The following is a 16,629-nucleotide window of genomic DNA, read 5'->3' on the forward strand; positions in this document are numbered from 1 at the left end:
CTACTAGAACTACCTTTCACACAGTTTTCAGCTCAAACCAAGGACCCCCCCCCCTCCATAGCCCCAAAAATCTCACCCTCTTCTTCCCTTCTGCCTCCTCCAGCTCCCTCCTCCAAAGAAACTGCAAAGCCCCCCTACTCCCCCCCAATCTCCCTCCCTTCCTGCTTCTCTAGGAAACAGAACTCTGTCCCTTCTTTATCCCTTGGAAGACAGACTCCCTTCCTTCCCTCCCTCCCTCCCTCCCTCCCTCCCTGCAGACTTTCCCCCTCCATTCATTCCTGGCCCCTTCAAGAGGGGCCTCTCCCCCTTTCCAGACTGGGAAGTATTTTAGTTCTCCTCCTGGGTTTAATCAGATACTGGTAGACACTCTATTTATTTTTTTTTCCACCCAGGTTGTGTTTTATTCTTACAAATTACAGTACAAAAATAAAGACTTAAAAGTTAACATTAGTAAAAAAAGACAATGATCATCATCAGTATAATAGGATGATGATTATTATGTTTATTTATATCCCTCCTTCCTCCCAGTACAGGGACTCAAGGTGGCTTACAAATCTAAAACAGTCCAACATGCAAAATACAAGTTATAAAAATAATTAAACAATTCAAAAAATTAAAAACATTACATTCCCCTTCCCCACCACCACTCCCTTCTCCTTTTGTGTCGTGTCTTTTTAGATTGTAAGCCTGAGGGCAGGGAACCGTCTAATTAAAAAGATTGTATGTACAGCGCTGTGTAAATTTACAGCGCTTTATAAATAAAGGTTAATAATAATAATGTGAGATACAGATTTTTCTAAGTACCAAATCAAATGAATCAGGACAAAACAAGTGAAGCAGCATTTTCCAATCTATTAATTACAATCTTGCAAGAAGGGGTGTCTCAGGCAAGACAGAGGCACACCGGCTGAGCTTTCACACAGTATTTATAAGACATTTTCTGTTACAATATTTCTATCTCATTTTTTTATTGGCCAGATCTAGACATGTGATCAATTTTAAGACCACCTTTCCAAGTACAGTGGTACCCCGGGATACGAATGCGCCGCCTTACGAAATTTCCGGGTTACGAAAAAAATCCATTCAATTAAAGAGTTCCGGGTTACGAAGGTTATTCCGGGTTACGAAGAAAATTTTTGGTGCTTTTCGGCGCGATTTCGCACGAAATCGCGGCTTTCGCTATTAGCGCCTATGGGCTTTTCGGCTAGCGAAAGTTTCCGGGTTACGAAAGCGGCGGCGGAACGAATTAATTTCGTAACCCGGGGTACCACTGTATGTAAAAACTCCACCCATAACATATCTCATCATACGTCTCATGACCATTTAAATTAGCCATTATAGATTCATAGGAGTGTTCTAATATTCATCACCCCCCATTACGCATGGTCAGTTAGAAATTTTTGTGAACTTTAAGTCACCCTCTTATAAAAAAAGTATTCTTGTCAATTAGTGAGAATAAAACTCCTGTATCTCTTGATTTATTTCTCCCTTGTCACATTGTCCTAGATTTACAGGTGCAGACAAAAGTTTTTTCCTTTGAAGCTTCTTTGTCTAATTTAACTGCTATATTTGTAATGCAAGTCTATTTCATTATATATATATATATATATATATATATATAGAACACTTAGCCATTTTGATAATCTTAATAGAGAAAAAAATACTATTTAAAATAACTAAGTCCAGCATATTTTATAAGCGTATCTTATTTATTATCAACAATATAACCTCCCTTTATTCTTGTAAAACAATATATTTAATAAATAACAGTGTTATAAAAAGCTTATCTAAAAACTCTTTCTTTTACTAACCTATATATTTTTATAAAATTCCCTTTCAGTTAAAGGCCTCAGCTGACCTTTACTCAATCCTATTAGAATAGATATATTGATTATAATAGTATACATGTACATATGTGGTTCCATATTATATATATGTAATTTAATTATAGCATACGTTTATAGAGTCTAACACAATTTCTATTCTATTCCTGTGTTTCTAACTCTTTTATTAAATCTTATGTGTTTGATTCAAATCCATTTCTCTCAAATAATAATAATAATAATAATAATAATAATGATAATAACTTTAAAATATCCTGAGACATCTGGTTTGTAACAGCTTAAAAACTGGCAAGATTGAAAGGGGTGAGAGGCCAAATAAAGAGGAAAAAAATGAAGAGAAATGTGGGTGGAAGAACAGCCAAAAAGAAAGGAAAAACCAACATGTACAAAGCACTGGCAATCTACAGGGCTATGTGACATTCAAGCTGAAACTAGTCCTGCACAGTAAAAGAAAGGAGGGATTTACAGACGCTTATTATCTGAAGCTTTTCTCCCTACAGTAGTCTGTGGGAAGAGGACAGGGTCAAAATTCAAAATGACCTGAATAGATTAGACAGCTGGGCCAAAATTAACAAAATGAACTTCAACAAGGAGAAATGTAAGGTACTGCACTTAGGTAGAAAAACCATAATGCATAGATATAGGATGGGGGACACCTGGCTACATGTGAAAACCATCTGGGAGTCCAAGTAGACCACAAGTTGAACATGAGTCAACAGTGCGATGTGGCAGCTAATAAGGCCAATGCGATTCTAGGCTGCATCAATAGAAGTACAGTGTCTAGATCAAGGGAAGTAATAGTGCCACTGTATTCTGCTCTGGTCAGACCCCACCTGGAATATTGTGTCCAGTTCTGGGCACCACAATTCAAAAAGGACATTAGGAAACTGGAGCATGTCCAAAGGAGGGTGACTAAAATGGTGGAAACCATGCCTTCTGAGGAAAGACTTAGGGAACTGGGGATGTTTAGCTTGGAGGAGAGATGTTTAAGAGGTGATATGATAGTCCTCTTTAATTATTTGAAGAATCAATGGTTCTATGTCATTTTGAAGATGGAGCAAACTTGTTTTCTGCTGCTCCAGAGAACAGGACCCGGAACTGTCAGCGCAACTGCTGGGGTCCAACAACCACTATCAGCAACTCCAACGAGTCCTGGGGTTAAATCAGACCCTTGTAGCAGAGCTGGCAATTTCCAGAAGCTGAAGCATGGCTCCAAAGTCCAATTGGGATGACAGCAACTGGATGTCTTCCAGGAACTGCAGCAATTTAGGAACCTCTGGGGACACACAGCAAACCGATGCTATAGCTTCTTCTGATAAACCACCAGAGAAACAAAGTCCCCAAAGTGCTCTTTATTCACAGTGCTATAATACCAAACCAGATCTCTAAAACTCCAAAACATACCAATCCAACTCCTACTTCAAACCCACAAGCTATCCCTTGCAACCCTTGGGTTTATATAGTCTCCAGACCATGTGGTCTCCCAAACCCAGTGAGTTCAGGTGTGTAACCATGTCATGTGTCTCCTGTGCAATCCAGACACATGTTTTATCATCCATGGCTATGTGCACTTGGACACTGAAGTGTCCTTGAGCCAATGAGCTTCAGCTGTGCTGATCAGCCTTGCCACTCTGCTGAATGCTCATGGCCAAACACACACACATCAAGCATTTCCCTGTGTGCTGTGTTTTAACTCTTCAGATCCCTGACAGGAACAATGGATGCAAGCTACAAGAAAAGAGATTCCACATAAACATTAGGAGGAACGTCCTGACAGTAAGGGCTGTTCGACAGTGGAACACACTCCCTCAATGGATGATGGTGGAGTCTCCCTCCTTGGAGGTCTTTAAACAGAGGCTGGATGGCCATTTGTCAGGGATGCTTTGATGGTGAGTTCCTGCATAGCACAATGGGATTGGACTGGGTGCCCCTTGTGGTCTCTTCCAACTATCCGACTCTATGATTCTAAGCATCAGACTTTATTGGACCTGAGAGAGATGTACCCCCAGACCTGATGGTTTAAGCCTTGAATTTCTCTAATTTTCCAGGGAAGAGGTGGAGTGGGGGCAGTTGGCCATATTGCCATCCCTTCTCCCCAGCTGTTTTATGTTCCAGCAGAAACCTTTTTAAAAACTGGAACTAATCTCTACACAAATGGTTTTGCAGGCTCCACTCTAAGCTGCCTTGTCTCTGACCAAGTAAAGTATGTTGGTGACATTTCTCACTGATGTTCCAATAGTTCCTATATTACTTTTGAATTCAATTGCTAATGGGTCTACTCCAGGCAGGACCTGGGGAGGGCATCAGCAAGAGGAGAAGATCTTCCAGTGAAAAAAATATTTTGCATTCACTAATCGCTGTTTCTTTCCTTATACACCAAATCAATTGCCAGGCACATGGGCATTTAAAAGTGGTGCTAAACCTTGGCCAAACTTGTGGCCCATTCCCACTCCCATTTCCAGGTAGATTTTGTTAATGTTCCTAATTTGAGCTCTACTTCCATCCATTTTGCAGGTATCCACTGATTCATGGGGCCTTTCTCATTTTGGATGTGCAAAAATGCCCTTGAGGTGATCTTGGTGTTGCTGGAAGGGCATTCATGAGGGATGAGTGTCCCTTCCTCCTCCTGGCCCTGTGGGTCCTTCAGGAAGAATGCTTAAAAATTCCATTAGCCAGACAAAAAGTGATGCTTCTCTTGAGATCACAGTTGTCTGAGTCCTTTGTGAAGCCAAAAGCTCCTTTTATCAGGTTGAGAGCTATGAAAGCCTGTGGCTGGAAGGCCATGCATGAGGAATCTGCATTCTTCTGAAATGAGAACAGTAACATCTTCAGCATGTTGGTTTTGTTGTGACTAACATCCTTATATATAGTATTTTTTAATTTTTAACTTCTGTATAATTTTTGACTTCTTTGCTTGATGAAGAAGCCAGTGGAGCTTCGAAAGCTTGCAACTTGAAATTGTGGTTTTGAGGTTTTATTGACCTTTTTATGGATAGGGATGAATATTGAAGTTTCCAATCTGTTGGCCATTGTTTTGTTGCTCTCAATGCCCCCATCCAAAGCCCTTTTGCATGACAAAGGAGGAAGGGGGAGCTGGGAGAGGGCTTCCTCTTTCTTTTTGGAGGGCAGACCCTGCCTAGCAACTGATGACGCCTCATTGGTTCCCCCCCCCCCCCGTATATCCTTTGGGGTGCAGAGAGAAAGGTGGAAGTGGAAAGGGGTCCCCATCCAGAGTGGGCTTGGCCTCCTCCTTGGGGACCCTGAGTTCAGGTGAGTGATTCTATTCTCCTTTTTGCAAGGAAGGGCCTTCAACTGTGTTTCTCCTCATGTTTTGCAGTGAAATGGAAATGCATTTCCTCTCCCTCAGGGTGGCCAGGCGTCCTCCTTTTCCAGGACCTGTCCTCCATTCCATCCTTTCTGCCCAGGAGTTCCAAAATGTCCTCCATTTTCAGCATGGCAAAGAAGCATGGGTTCATAGTTGTTCTAGAAGTGTTTTGAGCTGTTCTTTGGTCATGTCCTCCATTTTTTCTTGAAGGTCCTACATTTTGCAACGCCTTGCCCTCCTTTGGGGTTGTGACATCTGTGGGAAATGCCTTTCCTCAGCATGCAAAATTATTAACAAATACATAAATAAAGAGGGCCAAGATCAGGGCCACTGCTGCTGAGCGCAAAAAGGACCCAGAGCCTCTCCTGCGCCTCTTGGCAAAAGGGACTTTGCAGGGGCTTCATTTTGGTCCCATGAAAACTCATTGGAAGAGAGTGGGGGAATGGTTGTGGGTTTCTTTTGGACAATAGCTCCCATAATCCCCCAGCTAGCCACATGGGCCCAGGGATTGCTTGGAGAAGCAGGGATTTGGTCACAACCTCCTGGCTTCCTTTGGGGAGCCATTCCTGAAAGGAAAAAAAGAAGGAGGGAAATCCCATTTCTGTTGCTCTCTCCCACATGTGATCTGTACTTAGGTTTAACTATGAATCTCCCAGTGAATGAATGAACAACCTAAGTACAAAGGGAATTACAGCCAGCTTCCTTCCCTGCCCAGGAGTCCAGAGGTCATGCCCCAATGCCGCCCCCAAAATGCCAGAGCTACTGCCCCTCAGAGACTTGTCAGACTACATTCCCAACAGCCCCTGAGACAAAAGTGGTGAATGCATGGTCCTCATCCCAGCCCAACAGCCAAGGTGGGAACCCTGCATCCATCCAGATATTGCAGGTGCTAGACTACAAGCCCAAGAAGCCCCTCCCTGGTGCGTGATATGGGGAATGGTAGTGCGACCAGAGGTGATATGATAGCCCTGTTTAAATATTTGAAGGGATGTATTATTGAGGATGGAGGAAGCTTGTTTTCTGCTGCTCCAAAGAACAGGACACGGAACAATGGATCCAAGCTCCAGGAAAAGGGATTCCAGCTCAACATTAGTGGAAACCTCCTGACAGTAAGAGATGTTCAACAGTGGCACACACTCCTTCAATGGGATGCTTTGATTTAGAGTTCCTGCATGGAACTATGCTTCTATAAACACCCCAGAAGGGCACAACTAGCAGGTCTTTGGGAAAGGATGGACTCCAGCTGGCTGGCTCCAGCTCTGGAAACCTTTAAAAAGCAATTCACACACCAGACTCTCTGGAAAACTGGGTTTTCTCATAATTGGACTTCAGGGGTGCTCTCTCGCTTTTTAAAAGCATTATTCATTCTGTTTTAGCTGTTTTTTTCAATGGCTGTAGATTAATGTGAAGTCGAAGGCTTTAATGGGCAGCATCCATGGTTTTTGTGGGTTTTTCAGGCTATGTGGCCATGTTCTAGAAGATTTTCTTCCTGAAGTTTCGCCAGCATCTGTGGCTGGCATCTTCAGAGAAACATTCTTTTAATATTGTTGTTGTGTGCTTTCCAACTTATGGCAACCCTATCTTGGGGTTCTTAGCTCCCTAAGCCGTTCCTCATAGGGCATGGTTTCCAGATCCTTCACCCTTTTGGTAGCCCTCCTTTGAACATGCTCCAATTTGTCAACTTCCTTCAAATACTTAAACAGGGCTATCATATCACCCCTTAACCTTCTTAACTGAGGGCCAGGAGGGTTAAGACTGTTAAGCCATCTTGGTCTCTCTCTCTCCCCTCTTTTGTTTTCTTCTTATTTTCCTATGAAAGAAGGAAGATTCCAGGGAAATAGGGGGGTTTATGTTAAGGCAAAATTAGTCCTGGATGGCATGGATTGGAATTTAAAAAGGATTGCAATGGAATCGGAAGAGGAAAGCATTTCTGCCCCGGACAATTTCTGACCCACTTCCTTCCCTTGCTTAGCAAAATGTCTCCTTTCTCACATGGAGGGGCTCTCTTCTTTCTGTTCCTTATCTTCCCACAGACTACCAAAAACGAGAGAAAAGGGACAAGAACAACTTTTCCTACTAGTCCATGCTGTCTCTTTTCATGCTTACAAACATCACCGCCTTGAGTCCCTATATTGGAAGAAAGGTTGGATATAAGAAAATAATAATAATAATAATAATAATAATAATAATAATACTGTACATCTATGGCAGGCTGCTTACAAAGATCTCAGGCAAGAAGACTATGGTCCAATTTGTCAACATCCTTCAAATACTTAAACAGGGCTATCATATCACCCCTTAACCATCTTAACTGGACCGCATCTCCCTATATAATCCGCCCCGCACTCTTAGAACATCGGGTAAGAACCTGTTGGAGATAGCAACCTCTAAGTATGTTGCTACTTTGCAAAGAGCATTTTCAACAACAGCTCTGAGAATCTGGAACAGTCTCCCTGAGGAGATCCGCTCGGCGACCTTGTTAGAGACATTTAGAAAAGCAGTTAAAACCGAGCTTTTTAGCCGAGCGTACTCCACCTGATATGAATACCCTTCAATAGGAATGCTATGCCCCTGTCTGTGTATGATCCCTGCCTTGCTTGTTGATGCTATTGTTATTGTCTGATGTTGGATATTTTATTGTTTTTAGCTGTTTTTAATTGAATTTTGAGGTAAACACTTTTTGCTTTTACTTAGTCTGTAACCCAGCTTCGATCCACTGGGGGAGGCGGGGAAACATAAATAATAATAATAATAATAATTATTATTATTATTATTATTATTATTATTATTATTATTGCGAGTTGATAAGGGCCACCTGGCAACCAAATCCCTTCCAGAGAAGGCTGGGAGAGACTCATGGCTCTTGAGAAGGGTGTGTGTGTGTGTGTGTGTGTGTGTGTTGTGAGAGAGAGATCCTTTGAGTGGAAGGAAGACCAGCTCTGGTGCTAAAGTACTTTCTACACTCTGGATGCTCTGCAATTAGGAGTGGCAAGGGCTCTGCCCCTGTTTCCTCTATGGCTTGCAGTTTCTTCTCTTTGGGCAGAGGTAGGCCTTATGTGGTCCTCCAGATGTTCATGGACTCCAGCTCCCATCAGCTCCTTGGTCACCTTCATGAATAAGTGAGTCCTCCTGGGAATCTCAGTCTACCAATATTTGGAGAGTAACAGGATCCCCTTACGGCTGAATCTTGAGGGTAATCCCAGTTAGAGAGGGTTTTTTGTGTTCTGATGGAGAAGGAAGGAGCCATTTGTGGTAGTTCTGTCCCATCAATTTGCCTTCAACCTATGGGACCCTATGAATGAGAGGCCTCAAAAGGACCCTGTTATTAGTGGACCTTCTTGGGTCTTGCAGGCTCAGCATGTTGTCTTGCTTGATGAAGTCAATCCACCTGTATTAGTGTCTCCCTCTTTTCCTTCTGCCTTTGATATTATACATATGATTATTGTCTTTTCCAATGAATCATGTCCTCTCACAATGCATCCAAAATACACTAGCCTCAATTTAGTCATTATGGTTCCTAGGGAGAATTTAGGCTTGATTTGGTGTCAGGACCATTTATTTGTCTTTTTGGCAATCCAAGGAAGATCATATAACTTTGTGCACGTTAACCACCTCCATAGCTTTTTGTGGGTTTTTCGGGCTATGTGGCCATGTTCCAGAAAAGTTTCTTCCTGACGTTTCACCAGCATCTGTGGCTGGCATCTTCAGAGAATGCAAAACGCATCTGCGAACCCAACTTCTTGGAAGACCCTCTCACAGCCGCAGGAGTTTACCACATACTATGCAGCTGTGGACAAGTCTACATAGGGACCACCAAACGCAGCGTGCAAACAAGAATCAAGGAACACAAGAGACATTGCAGACTGGGCCAGCCAGAAAAATCAGCAGTAGCAGAACATGCCACAAACCATCCTGGGCATAAAATACTGTTTGAAAACACTGAAGTTCTGGACCATGCCAACCACTACCATGTCAGGATGCACAGGGAAGCCATTGAAATCCACAAACATCTGGATAATTTCAACCGGAAAGAAGAAACCCTTAAAGTAAACAAGGTTTGGCTACCAGTCCTGAAAGATAGCAAGACAAAGGCTCAACAAGTGTAAATGAGAAATCTCCCAGCAGACAATGAACACTATCAAGCAGACATCAATCCTCTTTTGCAGCCCCTCCACCCTGAGGCCTGCCATTAGCAACAAAAACAATATACATGCAAATTCACTCCTGCCTTTCCAGGTCACACACTATATATACCCAAGTCCTTTCCAGGCAAACATTCTCTGAAGATGCCAGCCACAGATGCTGGCGAAACGTCAGGAAGAAACTATTCTGGAACATGGCCACATAGCCTGAATAACCCACAAAAAACTATGGATTCCGGCCATGAAAGCCTTCGACTTAACCACCTTCATTTGTCCTTTTTTTCAGGTGCTCAGAAGACTGGGACAGGCCTACTTGGTCTCCAGACTTATGGAGAAAGGAGAGTGTGTGTTGAATTCCTCCTCCATGGAAGAAACTACAGGAAAGATGCCTTTGGAACAGGTCAATGTTTGCCTCTTCTTCTTTGCTATGAACCATTGAGAAGGTTCTGGAGGGCCCCTGACAAGGAGCGGAAGGTGTAAATTATCAATGAAACAAAGAGACTAGAGTTATCTAGGGCGCGTTACAGACCGCCCCTTTGGGGCGGCCTGTAGGTGCTCCTTTCCCCGCCGGATCGGGGCCTCAGCTGCCAAAATGGCATCCTCTGGGGCCCCGATCTGCTGCTTTCCAGGCCGCGGGGAAGCGGCAAAAGGCTGCTTCCCTGCGGCCTGGAAAGGGGTGTCCTTGGGGCATCATGCCCCAAGGACACCTTTCTGCCATGTGTCACTGGCGCAGCCATCTAAAGGCTGCGCCAGCGACGCAAATCCCGGAAGGAGCTCCGTTTCGGAGCTCCTTCTGGCGCCGCGGAAAAGGTGCTCTGTGGCCGTGGCGCAGTGCCAGTACGTCACCACTGCACCGCCTTGTTTGGAGGCGGCGCGGTGGTGACGTAGCAATGGCAGCCCCCATGTGGAATGGGCACCGCCATTTTGTACGGACTCAGTCCGTATTAGAGTTAGGGGCGTCCGGAAGTGACGCCCCTTTCTAACCCTAGTACGGACCCAGTCCGTACTTTATGCCCATCTGTAACGGGCCTAGGTTTATTAAAAATATAAGGAAACAAGGTAGTAGAAAGTAATAAACACACAAGACAAGTGATATACATAGGAAATATATTTATTTTTATTTAGCTTTCTGAAAAACTAGATGATTTTGGACAGCTGAATATTTGGGCAGATACCGATAACCACGTGTAAATGTAAGGTGTTATAATTATTAATTTATCCAAATGAAGAAATTCACTTATTTCTCTTTGTTGTTTAACACTTAAATCTTCAATAAAATTGTTTAATTTTTTTTTAAAAAAAGAAGGTTCTGGAGGTCCCCAAACATTTGATTCCAAGGTTCAAAAGATTCCCTTTAGGTACTTTAACTTGCACTCCCTGTCCCCAATTGAAAATTTGGCTTGTCAGTCTGGGATGAAACTGATGGACAGCTGTAATTTCCCCACCTGCTATGCGGCTTAATTGATAAGTGCTTCCTGCCCTTCCTGCTGGCTCTTCAGGGACCCCTCAGGACTATTAACAGGGCTCGCTTTATACCTGTTTTAACATTAAATGTGTGGCTTTTAGGCAGGGTTGTTGCCATGACTTTGGTGCAGGGATACAGGCTGATTCAGGCAAGTGATCCATCATGCACAGCTGCAATTGCTAGCTGTTTAATTTTTTGTTCTTGTATTTTTACTGCCAGGAATGGGAAGAAGTCCTTGTGGTATTCTCTGCCTTATGTGCCAAAATAACACAATTGTCAAAGTAATGGGAATTAAAGGTGATGCAGCACACTAGATTGGAAAATGCTACCCTAGACACATGCCAGTTAGTAATGATTGGGAGGGTTTAGTTGGAACAGCTTCCATGTGCTAAATAAAGTCACCCTTGATATAAGACTAGTTCATCAGGGAATCAAGTCATAACCCTCATGCACAAAATTAGAAGATGCAGGCAGTTATTTAAAAGTTATTTAACCTGGAGCAATGCAATCCTGCTGGGGATGCACCATTTCCCTCTACATCTGATGATGGCTGGATGGGGGCTGTTTTCTGTTTGCAGTTGACCTTTGAGGATGTGTCTGTGTATTTCACGGAGGAAGAATGGAACCTGCTGGATCAGAATCAAAGAACTTTATACATGGAAGTCATGATGGAACACTATGAGAACATGTCTGCAATAGGTAAGGAACTTGAATCTGTTGCCCTTCCTAGGTTTCTTTCCCAGAATATAACTCTACAAGGAAACAAAGTGCACACTACCTGTAGCTGTGAAATATTTTTCTTTTAATTTTTGCTGATGGAGGAGCAAAAAGGGAGACATGCTGTGAGAGGGGTACCAAACACTAGAGAGCAACACACATTGAATATGTATCCTTCAAGGGCCTCCCAGGAGGATACATGCTGAATGTGGGGAAGATGTCTCCCTGGGGTAACATTAAGCTCATTAAGGCCATTGTGTGGCCACCAGGCTCCCCAGGGATTTTCCTCCTAATCTGTTCTCCACTTGGTTGAAGATCTCCCCAAATTCTCCAGAACACCATCTAGGGATTGCAGGGGTAGCAATTCTGCCTCATTCTTTGACTCCTGTTGGACCATTTTATGCTCTTTAGGAGTCTTCCTCTCTTGGGCCTGAAAAATGGCAAAATTGGATCCCTGCCCTCCAGGGAATGTTAGGGGGGACATAGATATTGGATGGCTGTTGAGCGTCCCTTGCATGATTCTATGATGGCTGGGGGCCTGCATGTTTGAAACATGTTCTTCTCATATATATATATATATATATATATATATGAACATGTTTCAAACATGCAGGCCCCCAGCCATCATAGAATCATGCAAGGGACGCTCAACAGCCATCCAATGGAACTTTTTAAAATTTTGTTTTATTTTCTGCTGATGGAACAGCAGAATTTCCCCCATATCCTTTAGGGGGCATTGGGGGATATTTAGAGGCAAAAATGTTTAAGATATTTGTTATTATATGGCTTCAAGTCACTGCTGATTTATGGCAACCCTAGGGCGAACCTATAATGGGCCTTTGGCGTCTCGCGTCAATTGTCGCCCCCTGCTCGCCACTTGCCCCCCCTTGCCTGCCACTTGCCCCGCCCTTGCCCGCCTCCTTCTGATAGGCCAAAGGCCCCATGCCCTCACGCGAGAGGCCAAAGGCTCTGGCGGCAATCGGCGGCAGGACCAGGCTGGGGCTGGTCCCAAGACCTTGCCGGGCCGCATCCGGCCCACGGGCCGCAGGTTGCCTACCCCTGATCCAGAGGGAAGAAAGGGCAAGCCAGCTCCATCGGGCCTTGCCTGGAAGAAGAAGGCCCTCCCTCCATCCACCATCCAGAGGGAGAAAAGGGCAAGCCAGCCCCATCAGGCATTGCCTGGAATAAGGTTCTCCCTCCAGCCACCATCCAGAGAGGAAAAAGGGCAGGCCAACTCCATCGAGCTTAATCAGAGTAAGAAGAAGGGTCCTCCCTCTGCCGTAGTCCAGGCATCATATGGAGAGAAGATGTGCTGGACTTTTCTGGTTCCCCACTGCCATTCCCTTCTCCTTTTGTGTCTCATCTCTTTAGATTGTAAGCCTGTGGGCATGGAAATGTCTAATTAACAATTTGTAAGCCACTCTGATAGGTATACATAAATAAATTAATAAATATTATTATATATTATTATATTACATTCAAACCAGCACACTATGCTGGTTTGAATGTAGCCCCCTAATCCTGAACAGTTGCCCACTTCTATCTGACATGTTCTTTACCCTTACTGAAATCTAGAAATGTTGGGATTTTGAGCTTGCTTAGCTCTGTTGTTGTTCCCAGAAGTTCTTCCGTGCTGAATGTTGGGATTCAGTCTTGTCTATGACTTGTCCTTCACAGGAGATTACTGGAGAAAGATGAATGTATGCACTGATCTACATCTTATAAGCTGCCAGAGAGTCCACATACCAAGTAAAGACTACAGATGGCAAGAGGTTAGGGAATGTTTGGCCTATTACTCACATCTTGTGAGCTCCACAAGAGCCCAGACAAGAAAGAAATCATACAAATGCCAGAAATGTGGAAAAGGTTTTGCTCTCAATTCACATCTTCTGAAGCATCAGAGAGCACACGCAAGAGAAAAACCACTCATATGTCAGGAGTGTGGAAAAAGTTTTATTCACAGGTCAGCAATTGTGATTCATCAAAGAGCCCACACAGGAGAGAAACCATACGAATGTCAGCAGTGTGGAAAATGCTTCACTCGTAAGTCAGTCCTTTTGAGACATCAGAGAGTCCACAAAGGCGAGAAACCATACCAATGCCAGCAGTGCGACAAAGGTTTTTCTCGGAAGTCACACGTTTTGAGGCATCAGAGAGTACATACAGGGAAGAAACCATTCAAATGCCAGGAATGTGGGGAATGCTTTTTGTGGAAATCACACTTTTTGAACCATCAGAGAGTCCACACTGGGGAAAAATCATTTAAATGTAAGGAATGTGAAAAATGTTTTGCTCACATGTCAGCCCTTGCAATTCATCAAAGAATCCACACAGGAGAGAAACCATTCAAATGCCAGAACTGTGGGAAATGTTTTTCTCGGAAGTCTCAGCTTTTGAAACATCAGAGAGTCCACACTGGGGAAAAATCATTCAAATGTATGGAGTGTAGAAAATGTTTTGGTAACAGGTCAGCCCTTGTGATTCATGAAAGAGTCCACACAGGAGAGAAGCCATACAAATGCCAGCAGTGTGGAAAACATTTTGCTGACATTTCAAACTTTTTGAAGCATCAGAGAATCCATACAGGGGAGAAACCATACCAATGCCAGCAGTGTGGAAAAGCTTTTGCTCGCAAGTCTGACCTTGTGATTCATCAGACTGTCCACACAGGGAAGAAACCATACAAATGCCAGCAGTGTGGGAAAGGTTTTTCTCAGAATTCACACATTTTGAGACATCAGAGAATCCACACTGGGGAGAAACCATTCAAGTGCCAGCTGTGTGAGAAAGGTTTTTCTTGCCGTTCAAATCTTGTGACTCATCAGAGATACCACACAGGTGAGAAACCATACAAATGCCAGCAATGTGGAAAAGGTTTTTCTCGGAATTCACACATTTTGAGACATCAGAGAATCCACACTGAGGAGAAACCATTTAAATGCCAGCAGTGTGGGAAATGTTTTTCTTGTCATTCAGCTCTTGTGACTCATCAGAGATACCACACAGGTGAGAAGCCACACAAATGTCAGGACTGTGGAAAATCTTTTGTCCACAAGTCAGATCTTTTGAGGCATCAGAGAGTCCATACAGGAGAGAAACCATACCTATGCCAGCAGTGTGGGAAATGTTTTGCTCATAAGCCACACCTTGAGATTCATCAGACTGTCCACACAGGAGAGAAACGATTTAAATGTCAGCAGTGTGAGAAAAGTTTTTCTCGGAATTCACATTTTTTGAGGCATCAGAGAGTCCACAGTGGAGAGAAACCCTTCAAATGCCAGCAGTGTGGGAAATGTTTTTCTTGCCGTTCAAATCTTGTGACTCATCAGAGAATCCATATAGGAGAGAAACCATATCAGTGCCAGGAGTGTGGGAAATGTTTTTCTTGCCGTTCAAATCTTGTGACTCATCATAGAGTCCACACAGGAGAGAAACCATACCAGTGCAAGGAGTGTGGGAAAAGTTTTGCTCATAAGTCACACCTTGTGACACACCAGAGAGTCCACACAGGAGAGAAACCATATACATGCCAGGAATGTGGGAAAAGTTTTTCTCGAAATTCATACCTTTTGAAGCATCAGAGAGTCCACACTGGAGAAGGACCATTCAGATGTTAGGAAAATGTGTGGAAAATGTTTTACTCACAAGTCAGACCTTGTGACTAATCAGAGTGTCCACATAGGAGAGAAATCATACAAATGCCATGACAAAACATTTGTTTTGCCAACAACTCTGTTCTTTTGACTAATCAGATAATCCATCCTAAAAATCTCAGTGATATGAATATCATTTTGCTCAGAATTCATACCTCAATTCACACCAGATGTCAAGAGTGAGAAACGTTTTGCTCATGACTGAAATCTTTTGGAGTCTCAGGACTTCCAGGAAAGCAGCCATGACTTGCTGATGTTTTGCCATAGGACTCTGTGTCAGAAGAGGCTTTGATGGCATTTTGCATTCCACTTAGTGAAATAATCTCTGGATCAAGGGAGGAATGAAACACTGGCCCCTCAGGGCCTAGGATCCTCACTTGGTTTGCAGGAACTGTGCTCAATTTGTACAGTGTCTCAAATTAAGAAAGAAGCCTCATGTTAAGTATGAGGGATAAAGTAAAGGCCATATCTTACTTGCTTTTGAAATAATATGCATGTTTTTTTATTGTTTGATGCTTGATCTGTCAAAATCTATTTTAAAAAATTAATATATAAGATTGCTCCTTTATGGTATTAAATTCAAAGAGAGGGTTCTAAAATGTGATAAATAAGAGAAAGATATGAAAGCCATTTAAGGTTTTCAAGATAAAAGGTTAGTTGGCACATATAATCCGCCCTGCACTCTCAGAACCACAGGGAAATGCTTACTTGAACATCCTAAAACGAGATTGGCATCAACTCACAGAAAAGCTTTTCGTCTGTAGCTCCCATGCACTGGAACAAGCTTCCGGAAGAGATACGGCATAGTCCCTCTTTAGATGCCTTTAAGAAAGCCTTAAAGACTAATCTTTTCCGGTCAGCATATCCTCCTGACTCCACATAGAATTTATGGTGCGTTACAGACCACCCCTTAGGGGCAGCCTGTAGGTGCACCTTTCCCCGCCGGATTGGGGCCTCAGCGGCCAGAGTGGCAGCCGCTGAAGCCCTGATCTGCCGCTTTCCGGGCTGCGGGGAAGCGGCAAAAGGCCCCTTCCCCGCAGCCTGGAAACGTTTGGCCCCTTTCTCCTTCTGAAGGCTGCGCCCAGCAGACCAAACCAGGAAGGAGCTCCAAAACGGAGCTCCTTCCGGGGTTGCGGAAAGGGGACCCTAGGCGCCCTGCCGCGACCCCAATACGTCACAACCGCGCCGCCTCGTTTGGAGGCGGCGCGGTCGTCATGTATCGATGGCGGCGGCCGTGTGGAACGGCCGCCACCATTTTGTGCGCGCAGAGCGCGCATTAGGGTTAGGGCAGTGCAGAAGCGCTCCCCGCGTATTTTTTAGCCCGTCTGTAACGGGCCTATGTTTTGCTGAAAGACGCTCATTATGACTGACAGATTTTTTTTATGTTTTTAGATGTGATTTTAGAATTTCTGTTAATTACACATGTACTCGCGGTTTTATCTGTATTGATATTATGACTAATTGTATAGATATATTGTGTATT

The 16,629-nt window shown here is 43.7% G+C and overlaps 1 pseudogene; it reads left to right on the forward strand.

Moving 5' to 3' along the window:
* Nucleotides 1-10,891: 10,891 nt before the first annotated feature.
* Nucleotides 10,892-15,237, forward strand: LOC149320355 (uncharacterized; annotated as a pseudogene).
* The last annotated feature ends 1,392 nt before the right edge of the window (nt 15,238-16,629 follow it).

The sequence above is a fragment of the Sceloporus occidentalis genome, unplaced genomic scaffold, assembly GCF_023333645.1.
Source record: "Sceloporus occidentalis isolate IW3139 unplaced genomic scaffold, rSceOcc1.0.p SCAF_1, whole genome shotgun sequence".
NCBI classification, from domain to species: domain Eukaryota; kingdom Metazoa; phylum Chordata; class Lepidosauria; order Squamata; family Phrynosomatidae; genus Sceloporus; species Sceloporus occidentalis.